Below are 8,186 nucleotides of genomic sequence, written 5' to 3'. Positions count from 1 at the left end.
TCCTGGACTCTGAGAAGTAAGGCTGGGATAAAGTATAATAGAACAATCAATAGAAGTCAGTCTTTTGAGTTAATATGCATTAGAGCATAGGTGTCAAACTTGTGGCTGTCCAGATGTTATGGACTACAGTTCCTACCATCCCCTGCCAGCATGATGCCGGCAGGGGATAATGGGAACTGTAGTCCATAACATCTGGACAGCCACAAGTTTGACACCTGTGCATTAGAGGGACTGCATTATATCTGCTGCCCATATGCCCATCTTCTTTTAAGGAAAAAACACATGAGTGACAAAATTAAAAATAAATTATCTTTATTTCATCATTCATAGCCTGGGAAGCAATTTCAAAACAATTAGAAACAAGAAATTTCTTCCATATAATCAAGAGGCTGGGGATAGCACTTTGTGCTATCAGCAAAACAGTTTCAAAGCTTTATGCTGAAAGTAAAAACTAATACTAAGCTCAGCCTCTGTGTCTATGTAATAAAACACACAGCCTTTGCTTTCCACAGGGGGTAATCTAAAGCAACAGCTTTTTAACAAACTGCAGAGTGCCTTGAACAGCGAAATGCAAAAACATTTATTCTACACATGAGCACTTCTTGAAATTACAAAAAAGTTTCTCTGTGCAGAAAAGCTACTGCACACTTATACTCCCTGTAGTGCATATCTGCCCAGATTTTCTATTGTGACTCCTATTTACACCAGTGTTTGTATTCCTGTATGTTATACTCTCAGAGCTTCAGTAGGAACCTGAAACCAAGTTAGGATAGCTTCACTTCTAAAAGATTCCTTGGATAGTCCTGACAAATGTTTTCATGGAACAGGAGGATCCTTTAAGGCCAGATGTTTACAATATTATATGGACAATATTTACAATATTACATAGGCAACAAGCAAGAAAAAGGGTTGAATACACCTGCCAACTTCCTGGTACAGTGGAACCTCGGTTTTCGTTGATAATCCATTCAGCAGGAGCCGGCAAAAACCGAAACTGATGAAAACCGAGGCACCATAGGGCCATCTACCTTGCAGCCTTGGGTTGCCCTCTATTGATGTGGTTTTGATGGACAGCAGGTGATGGAAATCGATGAAAACTGAGGCGATTGACAAAATCCAAGTCAACTTTTTTGCCCCGGCGATCAACGAAAACCAAAATGAACAAAAAGTGAGGGTGATGAAAACCAAGGTTCCACTGTATTTTATTGGGCACACACTAATCTTCCTTTACCACCATTGGTAGGGTTCTGTATATTCTACGAACTAAAGAACTACATACTATGGGACTGACTCTACAACTTTTTAAAAATCAAGTTTGAATAAGAATTTTAATGTGGGAATAAGGGAGAGAGGAAGGCAAAGCTTTTATGGCTTTTCAAATGAGAACAAATTAGGAAAAATATACAAATATATATCCACATATATACCTACAATTTGTATTTTCTGTGCAGAATCTATCTTTTCTTAGTATAGAAGCTGAATGTGCCAATAAGATGCTGCTTTGCCTATTATATTTTACACCTCAATCAGTGAAGTGCCAAAAGGTTCTGAAACACAGAAGCATTGTGTTCAGAATCGTAGTGAAGATATTCTCATAAGGCAAGAATTAAAGGCCTCAGTGTACTGTCAGCTAGGTTTATCATTTTGTTAGCTCTGTTCCTTTACCTTTAATGTCACCCTAAAGTGTGGAAATTAAGCAATGCAGCTGTTGCCAGTTTGTTTCCTTGTCAGGGATAGGGGTAGTTCATTTCTTTCATTTTTGCCTGTTAAATTACTATTAAAGGCAGGGTGGCGGGGCCAGATTTTTTTTTAATTGTTAATCTTTATTAACTTTCTGGCCAAGCTAATCAGGGACTGGGTTAATAGTCTTCAAAGAGGCACAATAGGAGAGTTTAGGTCTTTGAGGGAATTTCCTCCAGCAGTGAAGCAGCTGGGGCTTGTTAGAAGCGCTAATGAAACATTAGTGAGTCTGATGTGCTGTTTGGAGGAAAGCTCAGGATGTTTTTTTAATGGAAGGAGAATTAAGCTGTGGGACACTTCTGAGAAGGAATTCATCTACTTTAGGATGTGCTCACAACAGTGTCTCTTATGTAAATTCAAAGCCTGAAAGTTGCGCAAGAAATAGAATCTTTCCCCTGTTCTAGAGGGATCATCTGTATCTTTAACAGTAGGTTTCAGGCAGCTATTCAACAGAATTAGCCTCCCCAGCAAACACATGAGAAGTCTGTACCAGTCCATACCTCACGCAATATGTTAAAAACATATAGCCTCTGACACCAATACCTTTGTTGATGCGCAGAATTACTGAGCTATAGTCATTGGGCTATTCGGAGATAATTTTTCCAAATACCCCTGTGTATTCTCTAATTTCAGTTCATCTACCTCAAAGAACAAATAGCAAAATTAGGAAACCCATTAGGTCTTACATGGTAACATATAGTCCTTCATCTGTGTTTGTTGTTATTTGCTGTCAAGTCACATTTGACTTATGATGACCCTGAGGGATTTTAAGGCAAGAGATGCTTGGAGATGGTTTGCCATTGCTTGCTTTCACCCCACAATCCTGGTATTCTTTGTAGGTTTCCCATCCAAATATTTGCAAGGATCAGTGCTGTTTAGTTTCTTCCGGGTCAGCAAATCATTAAAAGCCATACATTTTGCCATCCACTGACAACTTTCCATCTTTTACTTTTAACAACAGAGTGCAGAAATTAAGAAGGTAAAGCTTTTATTAGTGTGGCAGGAATAATTTTATTTGCTTTATTACTACATTAGGTTGTAATAACTGCCAGGGAGCCAGGTAGATGGGAAAAAAGTTGGCAGCCTAAAGGTATAGTATGGAAACAGAAAACAAAAGCAGGCTGGATTTCATGGGGCACAGCTTCAGACTTCTTAGTCGGTGAATTCCTGTCACATCACATGCAGCCAAAACTGCAGCTGACTTTTAAAGGCAAGCTTTTGGTTGTATTATAGTGTAGTCTCTGCCAGGAAAATGTTGTTGCAGGGCACAAAATGTGTGTGTGTCTTTTCATGATCAATCACTTGTCCTGCCTTGGATGCCATGGAAGTCATGTAGTGTGAATGAGAGCAGCTAGACAGAGGATGTTACTTTGAGCAAAAAGATGCACATTAAAACAGCACAATTTCAGTGCAGTAGTCACCACCCCTCTGACTTTGGTATTAATTGCTGCATTTCTACTGCCCTGTAAGACATTCAGCAAAGCCAGTACAGCAAACTCCTCCTCTCTGCTGTTTTGTATAGAGGTTCACCGTGTGCTTGACTTACCAAATACTACCCAAGCTAAGAGAGCCACAGGGTATCCTGTAGCATAAATGAAGACTTTGAAAAAAGCTGAAAGGCGTAAGCTGTACCTTTAACACGAGCTATACAAGCAAGCCTCCACTGTAACTGTTCCTGAAAGCTTGAGAGAAATCTATTTCAGCACAGAGGAGCTGCTTGCTGCTATTAAAGCTTCAGAGCAGAGTTTTGTGGCATCTAAGTTATAAAGGACTCTTCTGCCTGGACTGAAAAAGGGAAAGAAAAGCTTTATTTCATCTGTGAACCATGAGTGGCTGTTCGAAGAGATGCAAGCATGGGATTGTTAAATTTGCTCAGACCATCTTCAAACTCATCACAGGGACTCTCAACAAAGGTAATGCCAGCGGTTTCTTTTTTGTGGGTGATGGGGATGGCTGTTCCCTATCCAGAGATTTATTACGGTTGAAATTACCTAGCCCCTGGGGGCTCTCGTGCTGCTTGGAATGAAGTCATGTGCAGTGAAGGATGCAAGTGAGGCTGGATTGCCTTATGTAACTATTTCTAACTTCTGGAAGGTAGTTGTAGCTTTGCGGTGTTCATTCAGGGTGGTTTATCTGTTTGTTTTTAGAGCAGTTTGTGCACACAGTTTCAGGAAATTGTATTCTCCCAGTGTTAAGGTTTGGGGAAATATGACCCATTTGGTGAGCTTTGTGTCTTTCTGGGTGCAGAAGAGTTATGCTCCTTCTTGGTTGTGGTTATATTTGTATATAAAGTTTCATTCTGAATGTGGTAGCTTATTGCATAGTTTGCTATTTCAGAAGCTTTAATTCTTCTTTCCAGTTCTCACTGCTGCATGTTATTTTTTAGACATAATGACATTCTTTTCTATTCTTTCCCCACCCCCTGTGTCTGGTAATAGTTCATCAGTGTACTGAAACAGGTGCTTTTTAAAATATTTTCTTTTGTGGATGACTCTTATTGTTCCTATGGATTTACTTGCCTAAACTTCAGTAATAGGGAAAGTATGATTTGTTCCCTTATGTTATGAACTGCTAAGTGCTGTTAGCATGGAGTTCCTTGTGCTATTGTATTGTTAACTTGTATTGGTTTTGAGTGGTCTTTTTACAGAAGAACTTGTACTTGATTCATCTGTTGAGTCTCATTAAAGCTTCCTCAGATGAATAAAAATCAGGCACTTCAAAAATATATTAAGGATATTATCAGAAAATGAAATAATGCATCTCTTGCAAAGCAAGAATTCTCAGAAGCATAATTTTGGTTTTACTGGTTGTTTGGCAAATCTGCATTTGAATAGATTTCATGTTCTCAAAAAGAGCCAAATGTGTACCTGGAGGTATATTTCAACAATTGATTCCAATGCTGAGACATAAAGTATTAGAACATCTTCTTATATTAGAGAGTTGGGAATTCAGTCAATTGTCTTCATAGTTACTGACTTGTTAATCCACTGACTTGTTAATTGAGTCATGTGTTAGTACGTAATGATGTGTTGGGACATAATGATGATATTATTTCCATGTGACATGTTCTAAATTTCATTCATATTGATAGTTCTTCTGTTGATCCTCTCTCTCCTGTACCTTTGAAGGCTATTGATGGTCAGTGGAACACATGTTCAAACAAAGGGGTGGGGAGTTGTTACCACTAGGTATCTGAAGTAGAAGCTCTTTATTCTCTCAAGGTGCCTTTTCTACAACTGTTAAGCAAAACTTTACTGAACAAACAGCATGCTGAGCAGTTGCCTATCATTGTTAAGGGAAGTCAAGTTTCTGGTATCCTAGTGTGCTAATTCCCACTTCTGCTGTGGAAAGAGCAATTGCTGGCTTTTTTAAAAAAAGCTTTGCCCACCAAGGGAACTGACACTTTTCAGTGTTCACAAAATTCATCTTTTAAACGAAGTCTGGCCTCTTTCTTGACACCAGGTGCACTGCAAGAATACCCCAGAGAGGTCCTTGTACCAGGATCAGTAGCTGTGGGTCTTATACCCTTATAGCTGATTGGCAAAAAAAAAGACTTCATGTTTGCTTTGAACATCTGCATACTATTAGAAAATATGTAAATCTATACAAATGGAATGCCCCCTCTCTACATGGTGTACAAGAGGGTAGCAAAGGAACATAAAGGCAGATTTATGTTCATATGGGATGCCATAGAGTAAAGTTCCTAAAGTGGTGTCTTTTTAAAACAGGAATTTGTACAGCCTGATCTCGAAGCAAGTTTCACCAGAAGAAAGCCTCATGAGTTAAATTGTTTTTCTTCCTAAAAATGCATTTAAGAATGCAATCCTTGTAAACTGAACAAGTGAAGGACAGGGTGTAGAAAATTCTAAATTTCATGAAGTTCTTCTGTTTTAGACTGGGCTGCTTTTAAAGCCCAGTCTAGATCCTGGGGTGGCTGGGGATGGCATTGCCACTGCAGCACCTCCAGAAGACTTTCAGGCAGATAGAAATGGCTAGAACAGGGGTAGGGAACCTGCGGCTTGACAGCCACATGTGACTCTTCTGCCCTTGCACTGCGGCTCCACGAGCCGAGCCTCCGGCTTCATCCTTGCCTGTCCTGCAGGCAGCAGTGCAGGCGCACCAACTGCCCGTGGACGGCTGGGCCGCACCACGGGCTTCCCCTCTTGCCTGCCCCATTGGAGCAGGGCGGGCGCTTTCCCGGTGGACGGCAAGGCCAAGCCGCCGGCTTCATCCTTGCCCGCCCTGCAGGCAGCAGGGCAGGCGCACCAATTGCCTGTGGCCAGCTGGGCAGTACCGTGGGCTTCCCCTCTTGCCCGCCCCATTGGAGTGGTGCGGGTGCTTTCCCGGTGGCTGGCAAGGCCAAGCCACCAGCTTCATCCTTGCCCGCCCTGCAGGCAGCAGGGCAGGCGCACCAATTGCCCGTGGCCAGCTGGGCAGTGCCGTGGGCTTTCCCAGCGGCCGGCAAGGCCAAGCCACTGGCCCCATCCTTGCCCGCCCTGCAGGCAGCAGGGCGGGCGCGTCCATGCACTTCTCAGAATGAGTGGAGTAAAAGGTAAAAAAACACACCAATATATACAATGTTATCTTTATTTTAAATGTCAAAAATTATTTGCGGCTCCAAGTGTTTTCTTTTCCCGTGGAAAACGGGTTCAAATGGCTCTTTGAGTATTAAAGGTTCCCTACCCCTGGGCTAGAAAAAGAAGCCCCTCTGCCTGGAAGCCCTCTGTAAGGCTTAATAGAGTTACTCCACCACTTTGGGTGGCATAATTTCAGACCCTGAGGCACAGTGTTTGCAGCACTAAATTTTCGGTGGAAGCTGACTAAAGTTGACTCCGCCCCCAGGAACACCCTGGCCCATTGCCCACCTCCCCCCACACCAGCCAGCATCTGATCAGATGCTAGCATTGCTCCATGGCAATCCCAACCTCTGGGTTTTGCCACTGTGGAGCTGAGGGGTGACTGGGGGTAGTGTTGTTGTTCCTTACATCTGCATGGTGCACCTTATGACAGCAGAGGGGACAAACATATAAGTGTGGCCCTCCACCACTTCCTAAGTTCATTTGCTCCCCCATCTAGATTGGACTGCCTGACTATGCTGATTTTATTCTAATTCAAGCAAAAACAAGCTTATACCCAGGCTACAAGTGCTGAAACTGCAAACTCATGGGAAACATCAGACTCAAGAATTTGTGCAAAAAAACTACTCAATCTTAGCCTGTTATCAATTAGACTCTTGTTAAATGTGAGAATCTGCCGTTGATGAAATGAGGACAGTGTCCTTTAAAAACTGTGCAGCCAAGTTGGAACTTTTATACCGAGGAACTGGTTTTTATTCATGAAATGGGCAAAAAAATGGGGAAGTCGTCTTAATTCTGGAATTTGGATTTAGTGTGGACATTGTGACTGTCTCCTTGAGAACTTCATGCTAGATTTGCACAATATGGTAACACTGTGAAGATTCTTGAGACTGATGTTTCTCATGAGTTTGTAATTTCTGTGCTTCTGCAGACACATGGACACATTTATATTAAATGTATTCTGCACTTATCACGTTTGTGATCATTGTATTGTAGCTTGAGTATAGCATTTTTGCTTATATTAGTTTGTTCCAGTTCAGCCAACATAAAACTCCTTTAAAAGTTAACACCAACAGGTGTAGAAATGAGCCAGTGAGGTTTTCACAAAGAATGATGGAAATAGTTATTTAGTGATGGTGACAATAGTTCTGTCATCTATAGTTGACCCAGCATTACACTTTGCAAGTTTCCCTTGGAAGAGGGAAAGACTATTAAACAGGTACAGATTTCCACTAGAGAAATCACCTTGATCTGTTAATGTTAGTTATTACTACCTTCCATTATTACTATGTTTTATGCATCCTGTTGGCCAGGTGGAACAAATAACATGCACGGTAGTCTATGTGACCAGTATTGTAGTAATGTTGATCTTTTCTTGTGTGGAATAATAATGTGTTTTTTAGACTTGTCATTTCTTTTCTATGGCAACATCTCATTTCAAAGCTGCAAACAGTACATGTCTGTGGTCTCTTGGGCAGTGAAGAACTTTTAAAAGTTTAATCATGTATTTTCATTAATTCTGCTACATGACTTTGTCTGACTGGAAGATGTAAACTTGTAAAGGCATAAATAGCAAGATGAGGTGGCTTTCTCTTTTAAAATGTGGTTCTCAAAGAACTATTGTAATTAGAACTGAATGTTGCAGTATAGTGAGCTTACAATTTGAACTCAAAATACTTTTTTCCAATGGACTAAACTTTTTAAAGAAAGAAAAAAACAGTCATGGGTTACAATAAAGTAATATTGGTGTCAAATCTATTTTTGTATACTTTAGACAAATACAAGTTATGTAGATATAATTCCTGTTTTGTGACTGAAGGTTTCTGTATTCAAAAACTCTGTCAGATGTGCTTATTGTTATATATTTGA

General features: G+C 40.8%; 1 protein-coding gene across 1 annotated transcript in view; it reads left to right on the top strand.

Annotated features, from left to right (window-relative positions):
- The first annotated feature begins 3,573 nt into the window (after positions 1-3,573).
- The window catches only part of KCNIP1 (potassium voltage-gated channel interacting protein 1), a 677,814-nt gene continuing 673,201 nt past the window's right edge, over positions 3,574-8,186 (top strand). Inside the window, exon 1 of the mRNA XM_048487210.1 lies at positions 3,574-3,653. The gene's annotated coding sequence lies outside the window, so the exon portion shown is untranslated. The remainder of the gene's footprint in view (positions 3,654-8,186) is intronic.

This window comes from Sphaerodactylus townsendi, linkage group LG03 (assembly GCF_021028975.2).
Source record: "Sphaerodactylus townsendi isolate TG3544 linkage group LG03, MPM_Stown_v2.3, whole genome shotgun sequence".
In the NCBI taxonomy this organism is placed as follows: Eukaryota; Metazoa; Chordata; class Lepidosauria; order Squamata; family Sphaerodactylidae; genus Sphaerodactylus; species Sphaerodactylus townsendi.
The sequence above is the reverse complement of the archived record's forward strand: the minus strand, read 5'-3'. Positions and strand labels throughout refer to the sequence as shown.